The sequence below is a fragment of the Lissotriton vulgaris genome, chromosome 1_1 (assembly GCF_964263255.1).
Source record: "Lissotriton vulgaris chromosome 1_1, aLisVul1.2, whole genome shotgun sequence".
In the NCBI taxonomy this organism is placed as follows: domain Eukaryota; kingdom Metazoa; phylum Chordata; class Amphibia; order Caudata; family Salamandridae; genus Lissotriton; species Lissotriton vulgaris.
Genome location: NC_141685.1, coordinates 990,294,056 through 990,309,288, shown reverse-complemented (window position 1 = coordinate 990,309,288; position 15,233 = coordinate 990,294,056).

The window sequence follows — 15,233 nt, the reverse complement described above, 5'->3', positions numbered from 1 at the left end:
AAGGGTTTACCTGCCTGTTGATGGCAGAGCCCTATCGCTGAAGAGACCCATCTAGCGATAGTTTGTTTTGTCACTGCACTGCCCTGACGTGGTTTGCCATGCGCAACAAATAATTGATCAGTCTTCCTGATGGCAGCTGTCCTGGAGAGATAGAATTTGAGACACCGCTTGATATCCAGCGAGTGTAGAGTTCGTTCCGCTGGTGACTGCGGATTTGGAAAAAACGTTTTAAGGATGACTGGCTCATTCAGGTGGAAATCCGATGGTACCTTGGGTATGTACTTCGGGTTGGTGCGCAGTATCACCGAATCATTTGTGAATTGCAAGAAAGGTGGTTTAGATGTAAACGCCTGTATGTCACTGACCCTTCTGGCAGATGTCAAAGCCAGTAGTAAAGCAACTTTCCAGGTGATGAATTTTAGATCAGCTTTATGAATTGGCTCAAAAGGATGGCGCATGAGTTGAGCTAATACAATATTCAAGTGCCAGGATGGAGGTGGCCTACGGACTGGCGGAAACATGCGGAATAAACCTTTAAAGAATTGCTGGATAATTCTTGCGGAATATAGAGAAGTTTTACCGTCCTGTCGGTATCTGGATATTGCCGCTAAAAACACTTTGAGTGTAGAGTGCGCCAAGCCCGATTTAGCAAGATGTAAAAAGAAGGGCAAAATCTTGTCTGGTTCAGCATGGATAGGATGTAAACCCATAGTCTTGCACCAAGCACAAAAACGCTTCCATTAAAGCTTGTAAGTTCTATTCGTAGAAGGTGCCCTAGCATTGTTCAGGACTTCCTGACAGTCCTGAGGAATGTTCAAATGTGCGAACTCATGGTGTTGAGGAGCCAAGCTGACAATTTTAGAGAATGAGGGTCTGGATGATATATTTTGCCGTCCTGAATTGTCAGAAGATCCGGAATTTGAGGCAGCTGAACTGGTTCGCACTCTGAGAGGAGAAGAAGCTGTGTGAACCAGTATTGTCTGGGCCACCGTGGAGCAATTAGAATCAGACGACACGGTTGTCTCCTCATTTTCTTGATGACTTTGGGAATTAGAGGAATCGGAGGGAAGGCGTAGGCAAAGATTTGTTCCCAGTTCATAGAGAGAGCGTCCCCACAAGACTCCTTGTGAGGAATCCAGCTCGCGAAATGGATGCATTTCTTGTTGTGGTAGGTCGCGAATAGATCTAGCTCGGGGCGACCCCATCTCTGAAAAATTTGATCCAGTGCCGGCTGATGCAGTTCCCACTCGTGAGTGCTGCATTTGGATCTGCTTAGGGAATCTGCTAGTACATTGGCTACTCCCGGGACATGAACTGCTGTCAGGTTGATGTTGTGTGCCAGGGCCCAATTCCAGATTTCTTGAGCTTGCTGAGACAAACGGGCTGATCTTGTGCCCCCCTGTTTGTTCAGGTAATGCATGCTCGTCGTGTTGTCTGTTCGGATCAACACGGACGAGTTTGACAGAGTCGCTTGAAATGATTTGAGGGCGAGGAAAATGGCCCTCAACTCCAATAAATTGATGTGCCATGTCTTTTGTTGTGTGTTCCATTTGCCACTGATTGTCATCCCTTGAAGGTGAGCGCCCCAACCTTCCAGCGAGGCATCCGTGGTTATGATGAAACTGGGGACTTCTGCTAGAAAGGCGCAGCCTACTTGCAGGTTGCGTGCTTGAGTCCACCACCGAATTGCGTGTTTCATTCGAGGTGTTAAGACGATGACATCTTCGAAGGAACCGGATATTTGCACCCATTGGTGGCCGAGTTCTTCTTGTAGTGGTCTCATCCTCAGACGACAGTTCGGAGATAGGAGGATGCATGATGACAACATCCCTAGGAAAGACTTGAATCTTCGAACTGAAACGCACTTTTTTCTGAGGAGTGCCCTCGCCAGTTCCTGGATCTTTGCTTGTCTTTCGTTTGAAATGAAGACTTGAGCTTTTTTGGAATCCAGAGTTGCTCCCAGGAAAGACGTCCTCTGAGACGGTGTTAGGTCCGATTTTTTGAAGTTTATTGAAAAACCCAACTTTTGAAATAGGGACAGGCATGTTTGGATATGACTGCTTGCGGTGGCATAGGAATTGGCCTTGATAAGGCAGTCGTCCAGATAAGGGTAAATCTGGACACCCCGCAACCGTAAGTGGGCCGCCACCGGTGCCAACATCTTCGTGAATACCCTCGGGGCTGAACGTAGCCCGAAGGGAAGGACCTTGAACTGAAAGTCCCTGCCAGCCACTCTGAATCTTAGGAACTTCCTGTGCCTGGGGAAGATGGGTACGTGGAAGTAAGCATCCTGAAGGTCCAGGGTTGGCATATGGTCGCCTTCCGTCAGAAACTGGAGGATCTCTTGGAGTGACAACATTCTGAAAGTCAACTGCTTGATAAATTTGTTGAGGGCACGCAAATCGAGGATGGGGCGCCACTCCCCCGATTTTTTGCGTATCAAGAAAAAACGAGAGTAAAACCCTTTTCCTCTCTGATGTTGAGGTACTTTCTCGATTGCCCCTTTCCGAATCATTGCATTGATTTGGACGAACAGCTCTTTGAGATGTGCTGGGGGTGGTCCTTTTGGGGGTGAATTTGGAGGGGTTTTTACAAATTCCAATATGTGACCTTTTGAGATACATCCAAGACCCATCTGTCTGTTGTAATATTGGACCATTGAGAGTAATGCAGGGATATTCTTCCTCCAATTCGTGGCTGGCGTAGGCAAAGTGGCGGCAGGACGCTTTTTTCACTTCTTGTTGGCGTTGTCTCTACCCCGATAGGTAGTTTTACCTCGGGATTGTGTAAAATTACTCCGTCTTTGGCCATAAGGTTGCTGTTTGTAAGGCTGGTACCTTTGGTTGCTTTGGTTGTTCGAATATGGGCGTTGCTGGTAATAACCTCCTCTGCTGGAGAAGTTACCTCTTCCTCTTGCACCACGAAAGGAAGAGTTACGGTACTACAGAGTACCTAATGAACGTGCCGTTTCTGTATCCTTCTTAATGGACTGTAAGGCTTCGTCCACATGTGTGCCAAAAAGGAATACGCCGTCATAAGCCATATTTAAAACTTTGGCCTGTACTTCTTGTCGAAAGGACGTAGATTTTAACCATCCCTCTCTTCTGAGCACTGCAGCTCCTGCCAATTGTCTAAAACCTGTGGCCGCTACGTCCACTGCTGCGTCGATAATTTCAGACGAAGCACATTCGCCTTCTTGTAGAATCTTGGTGGCCTCAGAGCGGTCTGGCTCAGGCAATTTCTGGATGTATGGGGATATGTCAGACCACATTTGTCTGTCATATCTACCGAGAATTGCTAACGAATTAGCAGCTCTAACAGTGGTGGCCGCGATAGTGGATACCTTTTTACCAATGGTATCGAGGCGTCTGCCGTCTCTGTCCGTTGGAATGGAGATCTGAGTTGAGGGGTTCCTAGCCCTCTTTTGTGCTGCTTGCGCAATGACTGAGTCCGTCTTTGCTTGGCCGATGAGACAAGCAGGTGAAGAGGCTGGCGCCCTATATTTCTTGTCGACTCTCGGCAATACCGCGGGAGAAGAATTTGGCGTGGCCATTATCTTAAGTCCCTCCTTCCAGATAAAGTCTATAATGGGAATAGACCAACTTTGCTTCTGAGATAAAGTCTTAAAATCATAAAGAAAGCACTCATCTTGCTTTGCTTCCATAGAAACTAGAAATCTCTTAGTGGCCTTGTCCATAATTCTATGGAAGTTCGCTATATCCACCGGCGGTGACTCAGCCTTTGGTTGTTCCTCTGGGGATGGCGTCTCAGCCTGATAGTCTTCATACTCCGACGAGTCCGACCTATTCAATTCCCCTTCTTCATGGGTGTCTTCATCAGAATCGTCAACATCCTGTTGGTGGGGAGATAATGGCGTGGCAGGTCGGGTAGTCTGTGCCTCTTCCGACCTACTAGCCCTTGGACCTCTACTCACTTGAGGTTGTGGGGAGGTAATATGTGAATCGCCCGACTCCGAAGGCGGGAATCGGCGATAATAATCGCTCAGCATATATTGCAGATTCTCGTAAAGTTCCATTGGCATCTGCATTCCTGGCGTAGAAGTGTTCACCAATGTAGGTGCCTGAATTTGCTGTTCCTCTTCCTCTTGATCCTTAACCTGTATCAATAGGTCAGAAGGACTTTCAGCCGCTTGGAACATGTCATCACCAGATTCTGCTTCAGAATCCAATAGCCTGTCCGGCATTTGGAGTGGCGACAATGGCGTGGATTGAGATGACCTCTTTTGCAATAAAGCCGCAGTTGTGGCTGGAGATGGAAGAGGTATGGCAGTGCTCTTTGCTGACCATACTTGCAGGTCTGTACAAGACGACAATTTTGGTGTAGGTGGATTGTCTGGCAAATCCGAGCTCTGTGTCGTCGCCTTGGATGTTGAAGACGATGGCTCTCTCGATTTCAGAGGTGGTGTTACCTTCATCGACGTGTTGGATCTCGCCGTCGACGAGGGAACCGTCGACGGAGCAGTTTTCATCGTCGACGGGGCCGTCGACGGGGCCGTCGACGAGACAATCTTCACCTTCGTCGACGACGCTCTCGTCGACGCGTCCGTCGACGGGGTCTTTTTCGTCGTCGATGGGTCCGTCGACGATATCTTCGTCGACGATGGTGTCGACGACAGCAAGGTCTTCTTCGTCGACGGAGCAGCCGTCGACGACGACGAGGATTTTTTCGTCGACTGTTTCAGTGTCGTCGATGTCTGATTGTCGACGAGAGGTGTGATAACCTTCGTCGACGAGATGGGACGAATCTGAACATGAACAAAAGTTGGAGAGGAGGCTGAGGACATCACCATGGTCGATTTTGGTGAGGAGAAAGTCAATGTAGAAGTCATGGCAGATGCAGCCTGACTGGAAATCGGCAACATTGCTGGTGCCTTAGTCACAGGTCTCACAGGAGACACCAAAGACTCCGTTCTTTTTGAGCTTGGAAGCTTAACAGACTTCTCAGAGGATTTCTGAGCTTTCGAAGTAGAAGGCTCCCCAGTCTGTGAGGCGATCTGGTGTTTAGCCACCTTAGCTTTCGGAGTAGGCACAGCACTCTCAGCTCTCCTTTTCTTAGACCCCTTAGTAGACTCTGAGGCGAAACTTCCTACCTCAGAAAGTGGCTCATCCTTGTTCTTTATCCTCTGCAGCCACAGCAGCAGGTGACCCTCTCTGTCCCTGAGGGTTTTAGGAGAGAATTTTCGACAGATGCTACACTCCTTAACCTGATGGTCAGGGTACAAACAGTAGATGCAGCGAGTGTGTGGATCTTCCTTAAACAGTCTCGCTTTTCCACACGAGTCACAGGCCCTGAAAAGGGACTTAGAAGTAGACATTTTAGAAGAAATAAACTCGATCCAAGAGAAGAAATGAGCAGAGCTCAGAAGGACTCCCTATCACACGACGTGCGGTAAAAAATCTGAGAGCCTGGGTCTCTGGGGAGAGCATTCTGGTGGGAGCTGTGGCCTGATTGGCTGCAGTTTGGTCCATACATAATGACCTGGACAGGTTCTAATGTGGAAGTTTTATTTACTGTAGCTGGGGCTACTTTACTTCCTGGTTGGGTATATTGTTATTTCTTATGTACTAAGGGTATATTTTACTACTTTTTTATGTACCGTGGGCTCCCACTCCGACGACGGGGAATGATTCAGGCATGTGAATCTATGAAAGACACCCCTAATACTGGAGAAATAGCATTGTCATCATCATCAGCCATATATTCATATACATTCGTAGGGTCTCTTGTGAATACAAAATAAACGTAAAATGATAGAAGGTGTGACAGCTCCTTGATGTCCTGTCGTGAGTCCGGCCTTCCTGGTGACATGATGAAGAGGAATATACATGTATCGTAAAAATACATTTTGCATTTTATGTTTTTTGTTTGTGTTTTGCCTTTAAGAAACTAAAACAGTAAAAAGTGCACACATAGTTCGGCATGTACGTGAGGTAGCGTCTTCAATATCACGCATCACAGTCTATCTACAGAGGGACCAATCAGATGTTCCTATGCCCCCCGCCCCATGTCACCCCCCCATACCACCCTCTCTATGTAAGTCCAGCCCGCATCCGTGTATATCACCCAACAATCATCCACACACCCAATCAGTGGTCCTCGTCACTCTCAGATCCCTCGAGATCGTCCTCTTCCAGTGGTTCACATATGTCCCCTCTATAGGAGTTCCAGGGCTGCCAGACCCGTTCCATTTACGCGGGTTATCCCTCAGTTTATACACCGCCCTCTCAGTCAGCATGAGCATGTCCATGTTGCGGATCCATTGGGCCAGTGTGGGGAGATCAGCCGACCCCCACTTCTGTGCTATATCTCGTTTCGCTGTCACCAGCCCCACTGTAGTCCAAGTTCTTGCATAAAAGGAGAGGTCGGTCGGCCCCCAGATATTCAGCAGGCACAGTCGCGAGTCCAGAGTGAGTGAGGTGTGTAGTGCTTGGGCCATGGTGCGCAACACCCGCTGCCAGTAACTAACAATCAGTGGACATTCCCAAATCGTGTGTATGAACGAGCCCTCTGCCCCGCAACCTCTAAGACAGTAAGGATGATCAGCCCTGTGCAGTTTGTGTAATGTCGTGCGAGTGTAGTAAATCCTGTGTAGAATTTTTAACTGCACCAGGCAGAATTTGGAGGATATACCTGCTTCACGTGGGGACGCCATGGCTGCGTTCCACTCGGTTTCGTCTAGATCACCCACCTCCAACATCCATTTGTCTTTCAGTTTCCCCAGTGGATCAGGCATATTGTTAACCAATTTGCGGTACGTCATCGATGTCGCCCCTTCCTGAAAGTAGTCAGTGAGTAGACGGTCTTCCAGAGGGGAGGATTCGGGTGGGGATGTGTCAGGCGGGATCGCCGCTTGTAGTGCATGTCTGACCTGAATGTACCTGTAAAGCTCTGCGTCCCCCAAATCATATTGCTCCTGCAGAGTTGCAAAGGAAATTACTCCTTCCCTCGTCCACATGTCCCCCACTGTGGAGATGCCGATGTTGTCCCACTGCATGAAGCCCTTGGAGCGTCGCAGGTGGCCCAACGCCTTTGCGTCCCATAGAGGTGTGAGTTTTGTGATGGTCCCATCCCATTTCAATTTTGCCTGTGCCTTGTACCATAATCGAACTGTGTGTTTCATAGGCCCAGTAAGTTTTGCCGCCACACCACGGTGGTACAGTGGGGCCAGCAATTTGTTCGTACCCAGTTGTACCCTGTCTGCCTTGAACGCTGGGTCCTCTTGCGGGGCGTGTATCCACTGATTAAGGATTTTGAGCTGGGCCGCCCAGTAGTACAGCTGTATGTTGGGTAGCGCAATGCCCCCATCGTACCACCCTCTGTTCAATTTTGCGTGTGAGATTCGGGCTGGTTGGTTACCCCAGAGCAGGCCTGAGATCTGTGCCGTTATTTTCTGGAGGAAGCTATCCGGCACCAAATACGGAGCGTTTGAGGACGTACAGGAAGCGTGGCAAAGCCATAATTTTAAAGAGCGCTGCCCGTCCTAGTAGCGTTAAGGGGAGTTCTTTCCAATGTTGTACATCACTACGGAGACGGACTAAAGGGGGCTGCAAGTTCAGTCGAGCAAACTCTGCCTCGTCTCGGGTGATATGGATCCCCAGATATTTGAAGGACGTGTGCGCTAGTTCTAGCGGACAGGAGTCCGGGAGCGGCGGAAGTGGTCCCCGCAGCTCAAAAATTATGGACTTCGCCCAATTAATGGTGTAGCCCGAGACTCGCCCATGTGCAGTACAGAGAGCCAGGAGGTTAGGGAGGCTCTCTCCCAGGTCTGTAAGATAAATCAGCATATCGTCCGTGTAAAGGGACACTCTATCCTCCCATTGCGGGGTCCATTGAACCCCTTTCAGGAGTTGCGTGGTGCGAATCGTAACTGCCAATGGTTCCAAAACCAGAGCGAAAAGGAGGGGTGAAAGCGGGCACCCCTGTCGCGTGCCTCGGCCTAAGGATATAGTTCTGGAAATGTGGCCGTTGGCCACCACCTTGGCTATGGGGTCTTTGTATAGCATGCGTATCCAGGAGATAAACACCGGGCCAAAACCCATACGTGCGAGCACTGCAAAGAGGTAGTTCCACTCCACCATGTCGAACGCCATCTTGGCGTCCAGCGAAAGGATCGCGGCCGGTTCCCGTAGCAGCGGGATTCGCGCCACCACCCCATGCACCCTGCGGAGATTTAAAGCAGTACTGCGATGTGGCATGAAGCCGGATTGGTCCGGGTGGATCAATTGAGGTAAACACGGCAGGAGCCTGTTCGCCAACACCTTAGCAATAATTTTGGCCTCTGGGTTCAGCAGGGAAATGGGTCTATACGACGAGCATTCGTTGGGGGGTTTACCTGGTTTCGGTATTGCTACGATAGTGGCCATCCGTTGATCCGGTGGCAGCGTACCCTTCACTCTAGATTCTTCGTACATATTAAGTAGGGGCGTGCTCAGGGACCCAGTCATAATTTTAAACCAGTCAATGGGAATCCCATTGGGGCCCATAGCCCTACCCGGATGAAGGGCGCCGATAGCCAGCTGAATCTCTTCCACCGTCAGGGGCGCGTCTATGTCTTTTGACGCCTCTGCCGTCAATTCCGGCAGGGGAACGTGCTCAAGGGCAACCCGGACCTCACCCTCTCCCACCACTGTCTCTGGGGTATACACTTTAGTAAAATAATCCGCGAGGACTTCCACTATCTCGCCGGGCGGGTGTGGTCGGTGCCATGTGAGTCAGTAAGTTGCAGGATGTTCCTCCCTCCCCCCTGCCTCTTGTCCAACCATGCCAACAGTTTACTGGCTTTGTCTCCGATGTCGTAGACCCTATGTTGCGTTGCCGCAATGTCCGACACCGTGATCCTCCGCAGGTGATCGGTGAGGCGACGCTGATGGACTTGGAGATCATGGAGTGTGTCATCCGAAGGACCTGCCATATGGGCGGTGTTGGCCCTCTCGAGGCCCAATTCTAGGTCCAAGGCCTCTCGTCTGTGTGCCTTTTTATGATTCGCAATTACGGCTATAGCCTGACCCCTAAACACTGTCTTGTACGCTTCCCATAACGTAGAGGGGGAGTCTACCGAGGACCGGTTTTCCTCGAAGTAGAGCCGCGTAGCCTTCTTCAGGTCTTTATTTATCTGGGGAACTTTTAGATAACCAGGGAAGATCGGAAATAGCCTTTGTCGTTTCGTTCCTGCGGTGGTGATCGTCAAGGTGAGTGGTGAGTGATCTGAGACGCCCCGTGGATGTATATTTGTCTCGGCCACAGTAAGATGCCCATTAATCAAAGTGAAGAAATAATCTATCCTAGAGAGGCAGTTGTGTGTGGCCGAATAATACGTGTATTGCTGCTGGTTAGGGTGTAGTGTGCGCCATATGTCCACCAGCCCCTGTGCATCCAGAAATGTCTGGAGCCTGTTGGGCCCTTCTATGTGTGTGCGTGGGGGGAACCGGTCTAAGGTGGTCGTGAGTGCCATGTTAAAATCCCCACCTATGAGTTGGTCCCCATCCGGGAGGGTCAGCAAAAATTTACCAAGATCCGGCAGAGCCTCAGAGTGTAGTGCTGGTGGTATGTAAACAGAAACTACGTTTAAAAGTTTCCCCTCCCACTGGCCATGAACTGCCGCAAAGCGGCCATGAGCATCGGTTGCTGTAGACTTTACAATAAAATGGGACGATTTCTTCTGCAGGATGCCCGTGCCACGGGACCCCGAAGTGAACTCGGCGTGTACTATCATGTGATAGTCTCTCCTATCTAGGGCCTTCGTGGCCGCCCCCGTCAAGTGTGTCTCCTGTAGGAGAATGAGAGCAGGCCCCCGTCTTCTAATCTCCTGCAGCACCAGCCCCCGCTTAATCTTATCCCCCAGACCTCTAACGTTCCAGGACATGACAAGCAGTGGGTTCGGTGCGGTGTGACTATCCGTTCCAGCCATAAGAAAAACAGTGATCCGCCATGAAGCCCCTTCGCCGTTGGCGAGGTGGCAAGCTGAGGCAGGTGTAGGGCAGGTGTGACAGTATCCCACATTCCAATCTCTCAGTGCCCCGAATAGACCAGATGCTCTCAGTTACGTGAAACATGCCTAGAAACATACGTGTGCTTAGAACATGAACCTGCAGGACCAAAAAGTCCCGTAGTGCAAACTTACCCAACTCCTGTTCCCCCCCCCTCCCTGCCCCCCTGCTGCACGGACTCAAAACTGCCCGCCCCCCCAACTGAGCAGAGTGCATACCCCATCCCCCAAACAGTGTACTTGCGCGTTGGGGTGAGGGACTCTCCGCTGCCGGCAGTCTCTCATTCACACCCTCGGAGGCCCTTCACCCAGTGTCCAATGGCGGGAAGCGCTTACGCAGCATTAAAGTCTCATTTTCAAAAAGAATAAAAAAGTTTTCCAGATGGTCATTGTTCCTCGAACTCTTTCCTGCCACCTTCTGCTCCCAAAGAGTCACTGTTGTCCGGTCCCCCTCCCGAAGCCTGGGAGTCCTGGCGTCGGCCTCCAGTTCGATCTTTCTTGGGACGATTTGTCCGTCTGTGGTTCTGACCCGGTCTCCAGCCCTCGAGCCACTCCTGTATGTTTTCAGGGTTGTCGAAGAACCATGTTTTGTTCTCCGCCACCACCCGTAGTCTCGCAGGAAAGAGCATTGAATATGGCAGTTCTCTGGACCTCAGTTCTTTTTTCACCTCAAAGAACGTTCGCCGCCGACGGGCGACTTCCGCTGTGTAGTCGGGGAAGATGGCAACGGTAGCGTTTTGGATCTTGAGAGGAGGGAAGGTTCTGGCTGCCTGCAAGACAGCGTCCCGGTCACGGAAATTAAACAAACGTGCCACGATGGGTCGTGGGGCAGCCCCCGGTTTTGGTTGACCTCCCGGGACTCGATGGGCCCTTTCCACTGAAAAAAAGTTGGACAGTCCCTTTGGCTTTAGTTCATCCGTGATCAGGCTCTCTACAAATAGATCCATAGCCTTCACGCCTTCTGATTCCGGCACCCCTATAATGCGGATGTTGTTTCGCCTAGAACGCCCCTCTTGCTCATCCAGTTTCTCCCGGAGCATTCTATTGTCCTGCGCCATCTTCCCCATTTCCCGTTGAAGTTCTGAAACGTCCTCTACAAGGGATTTTGTGACCACCTCCATGTTCTTAACTTTCTCCGACATTTTATGAAGGTCCGCTCTGAGTAGGGTGACATCCGTGGAGATTGCGCCAACGGTCGTTTGCAGTTGGGCCAGTGCGAGCATGACGTCGTCTAGTGTCGCTTTCTTTCCTCCTGGAGAGTCGGCTGTCTTCCCACCTTGCTCTTTCCCCGCTGCGGAGACGGTGGGTTTGTCGGAGGTAAATCGGTCAATGCGGGTCTGTGTGACGCCGCCCTTGGGGCCTTTCCCCGCCATACCGCTAAACGTCGCGCTCCTCGTGCCCCTACGCTCCAGGATGTGAGGAGCGGTGTGGACACCCTGTCCAGACCGATTCGGCAAAGATCAGGTCTCAGCGGCGTACTCTGGGAGGCGAGAAGCGTCGACTATCGCCAGGCGCGTAGCGACTTCTCCGATCAAGAAAATGGCGGACGCCCACTTCGTTGCCGTCTCCTTGACTCTCGGTGCTGCTGGTGACGACCGCAGAATCGGTCGGGGCGCCAGAGACCGTGCCGTTAATTACCACTCCCCTGGTCCGCGTGGATCGCTGCATCCGACCTTCCAGTGCGTACTCAGTCTGTCGGCTCCTCCGCCTCACGGGCACTTCCGGTCTAGATCCCCCGGTCAGCAGGCACTTCCTGCCGGGCCGACAGCCAGGGGAGGTCCCGGCTCAGGAGGTTGGGGCAGGCCGATCCGAGGCTTCGATGTATCTCGGGCGGCTGACGTCGGATCTTGTCGCCGCTTGTCGCTGCTCACTCCACCCGGTCCTGGGTTCTGGTACCTGCCTGTAGGGCTTGTAGAAGTGACGGATTTTATGTCGGATCGACGAAGAGGCTGCTTCAGCCGCGGAGCTTGTCCCTTATGCTGCCGCCATGATCGGCTGCTAGCCACGCCCCTCGAGTCCGACACTATTTAATATCTACGTGTCGGACCTTGCTAGTGTCATCAAAGCATTTGGGATGAGCCTGACCTCCTACGCCGATGACACCTAATTGGTACTGGCTATCAAAGGGGACGGTGAGGAAGTGGCCAATCGATTCACGAGAGGAATGATGGCAATAGGTGACTGGATGGCCACAAATTGTCTGAAACTCAATTCAGAAAAAACTGAAGTGGTCATCTTCGGTCACCTCTCCCGGGGCTGGTCACCTGTCTGGTGGCCACCATCTTTCGGTCCCCCGCCTAGTCCAGCCAGCAAAGTGAGAAATCTAGGCGTCATTTTTGATGTTGGCCTCAACTTTATGGCACATGCGAACAAAACTGCGGCCACAGCTCATATGAAATTGAGAATGATTAGGAAAATACTACCTTTCCTACCGAACACGGCCGGGAAAACACTGGTCAGCTCACTAGTCCTGTCCTCCTTGGACTATTGTAACGCTCTATTCTTAAATGCTCAAGTCCGAGTGACAAATAAGATGCAGTCAATCCAAAATGCAGCCGCACGAATGCTGGCTGGGATCCCCAAGTTCGCACCAGTCACAAACATCATTAGGGATCTCCATTGGCTCCCGATACGCAGCCGTATCAAATTTAAATCGCTGTGTATTGTTTACAAGTCACTCAATAATCAAGGTCCCCACTTTCTCAAACAGAATCTTCTCCATCATGTTCCAACTCGATCTCTTCGTTCCTCTCATCAGAACTTCTTGGCTGTGCCTCGCACTAGAACAGTCACATGGGGCGACAGGCGTTTCCTGGTTGCCGCCCCTAAACTCTGGAACACCCTTCCTGCACATATCCGAGCAAGTCCCTCCCTGTTCATATTCCGCAAACAGCTAAAGACGTGGTTATTTGACCAATAGCCTTGTATATCTTCTTTACCCCAGTTGCTGATCTATGCCCTTAATTAGCGCCGAGACGCCCACGGGTATTCGCCGCGCTCTTTAAATGTCAATAAATAAATAAATAAATAAATAAATAAATAAATAAATAGAAAGGAAGCCTAAGTGAGGCAGAACTTGTAGGTTTCACATGAAAAGCAGGGCTGTGTGCCTTTGCATCACCGGGTATGATTCAAAAGATGCATAGGAAAGCCCTCTGGTGGGCCGAAGGTGAAGGCTCATGGGGCAGGTCGCAAGAGTCGACCAGTTTTTGAGAGGGGTATGAGGTAGGGTCTGAATGGTTCTCATGCAGTAGATGGTGATGGGGGAAGATGAGCCTCTGTTGATGAATTGGTTGTATCGGGAGGAGAATCACAGTCAGTGTCTGATAAATGGCGGTCAGTGACTAAGTATGGTTGTCAGGTGACCCAAACGCGCTGGCCAAGGATGATTTTCTAGGGGAGGGGGAGGGGAGGGATGAGGGGGGTACGCACCGGGCATGCAAACGGGAAGGAGTGGTAAGGTACGGGGTCTTATCTTGAGACGGTCGCCCAGGGAATGGCGTCATTTAGCCCTATTGTGTCTAGCTGGAGGCGGTGTACTCATCTTTGTTCAAGTCTAAATAAGGCATGTTTGCTCATGCCTGGTTGGGACTCAAGCACTAGCCATTGGATGCTGTCAGCAGAGTGGTTGTGTAGTTTGTAATGTTCATACAATCTCGTATGGGTCTTAGAGCACCGTATGTTGCTTTTGTGCTCCGTTATTCTTAGCTTCACCTGTCTCATGGTCATCCCTACATACGATTTGCCACAGGGGCAGATGAGAAGGTAGATACACTTAGAGCTGTTGCAATTAGTATGTCTATTCAATTTCCACAGGAAGGACTCTGTTAGCTGGATCTCTTTGCACGGCTTGGTCTGGGGACAGACCACACAGCCTCCACAGGGGTAGTGTCCAACAACAGGTGGAAGGTCCCACAGTGTACGTTGTCCAGCACCGGGTTGTTTCTTAGGACGTGTGTGAATCAAGGAGTCTTTTAGGTTAGCCGTACGTTTAAAGGCGAACCTTGGCTTAGGTAAAACAGTGCCTCCTGAGTTGAGAATATCCCAGTGTTTATTCACTGTCTTTTTTTATGTAGTTAGAGTTTCGGGTGAAACTAGTGACGCACGTTATTAGGTCGTCACGTTCTTTCTGATGTACTTCAAGGAGGGCCTCCCTATGATTGTTAAGGGCTCTCTTACTGGAGTCACGCACTAGTTTGGTGGGGTACCCCCTGTGAGAAGTTGGCCCGATATGCAACGTTCGCTATTCTAGCGACCGCTATGTATCGTTCCAACGACCCTTATGGTGTTTGGTTGTAAGTCAACCTATAGACCAGCTATCCTAGTAGCGTGGATACGAGCAGTCTAAGGCTAAAGACTCGAGAGGGCGCGTTAAGCCAGCTGTTTACCACACATGTACCCCTTGAACACCCAGTGAAAGGACACCACACAAGTGTTATGAAAATAAACAGTATATTTATTAAGAATCACAACAGCCCTGTACTCTTTATGAGGACAGGGTACTAAGCACAAACCAAATCTCTTTAGCAAATACTTCAAGTGCACAATTAAAACAAGTGTCCGAGGACACGGAAAGATTAAGGTCTCGGGCGGACCCGATAAGGCAAGTCGGAAGCGAGGGACTCAGGAGTAAGGAGGCTATGCAGGCACCAAAATGCCGAGTTACCTAGCCACGAGGGCTGCGGCTGCACAAGTCTTACAGGCGTCGGGGTCTTCGCTGACGAGCCAGGAGCCGGAAGAAAAGAGTTGCTGGCCAGCGACCAGTGATGAATAGTTCGTAGAGATCCAAGCCTGGATCGGAGATTGATGAAACCTGAAAGCAGAGGGGACCAAGTTCGTACTACTAGCCAGTAGTCAGAGGGTACCAGGAAGGCACCGGTTGGCCGTCACCTCGACCAGGTGAGTGGGCGACGCTAGGCTCTGCAGTCTCACGGACCAGGAGGCGTTGTCGGCGACCACGGTGGAGGTGCGAGCTGTCCCACGAAGGATGATGCTGTCGGCGTCGCTGGGCCCAGGATGGGGCAACAAGCCTTGGCAGATCTCAGGGCCACGTGGTGGGCCTAAGATGGCGTCTTGAGTGGACCAGGAGGGTCCGGGGTGCTTCTCGCAAAGATGGAAGCAAGGGCCAGTCTGGAGCAACCAGACCCGCAGTGTTGGTTGTCGGATGTCGTCGGAGAAGGGCACAAGCCAGCGGCTAGTGACCAGACAACGTGCTGAGCAGCGAGCA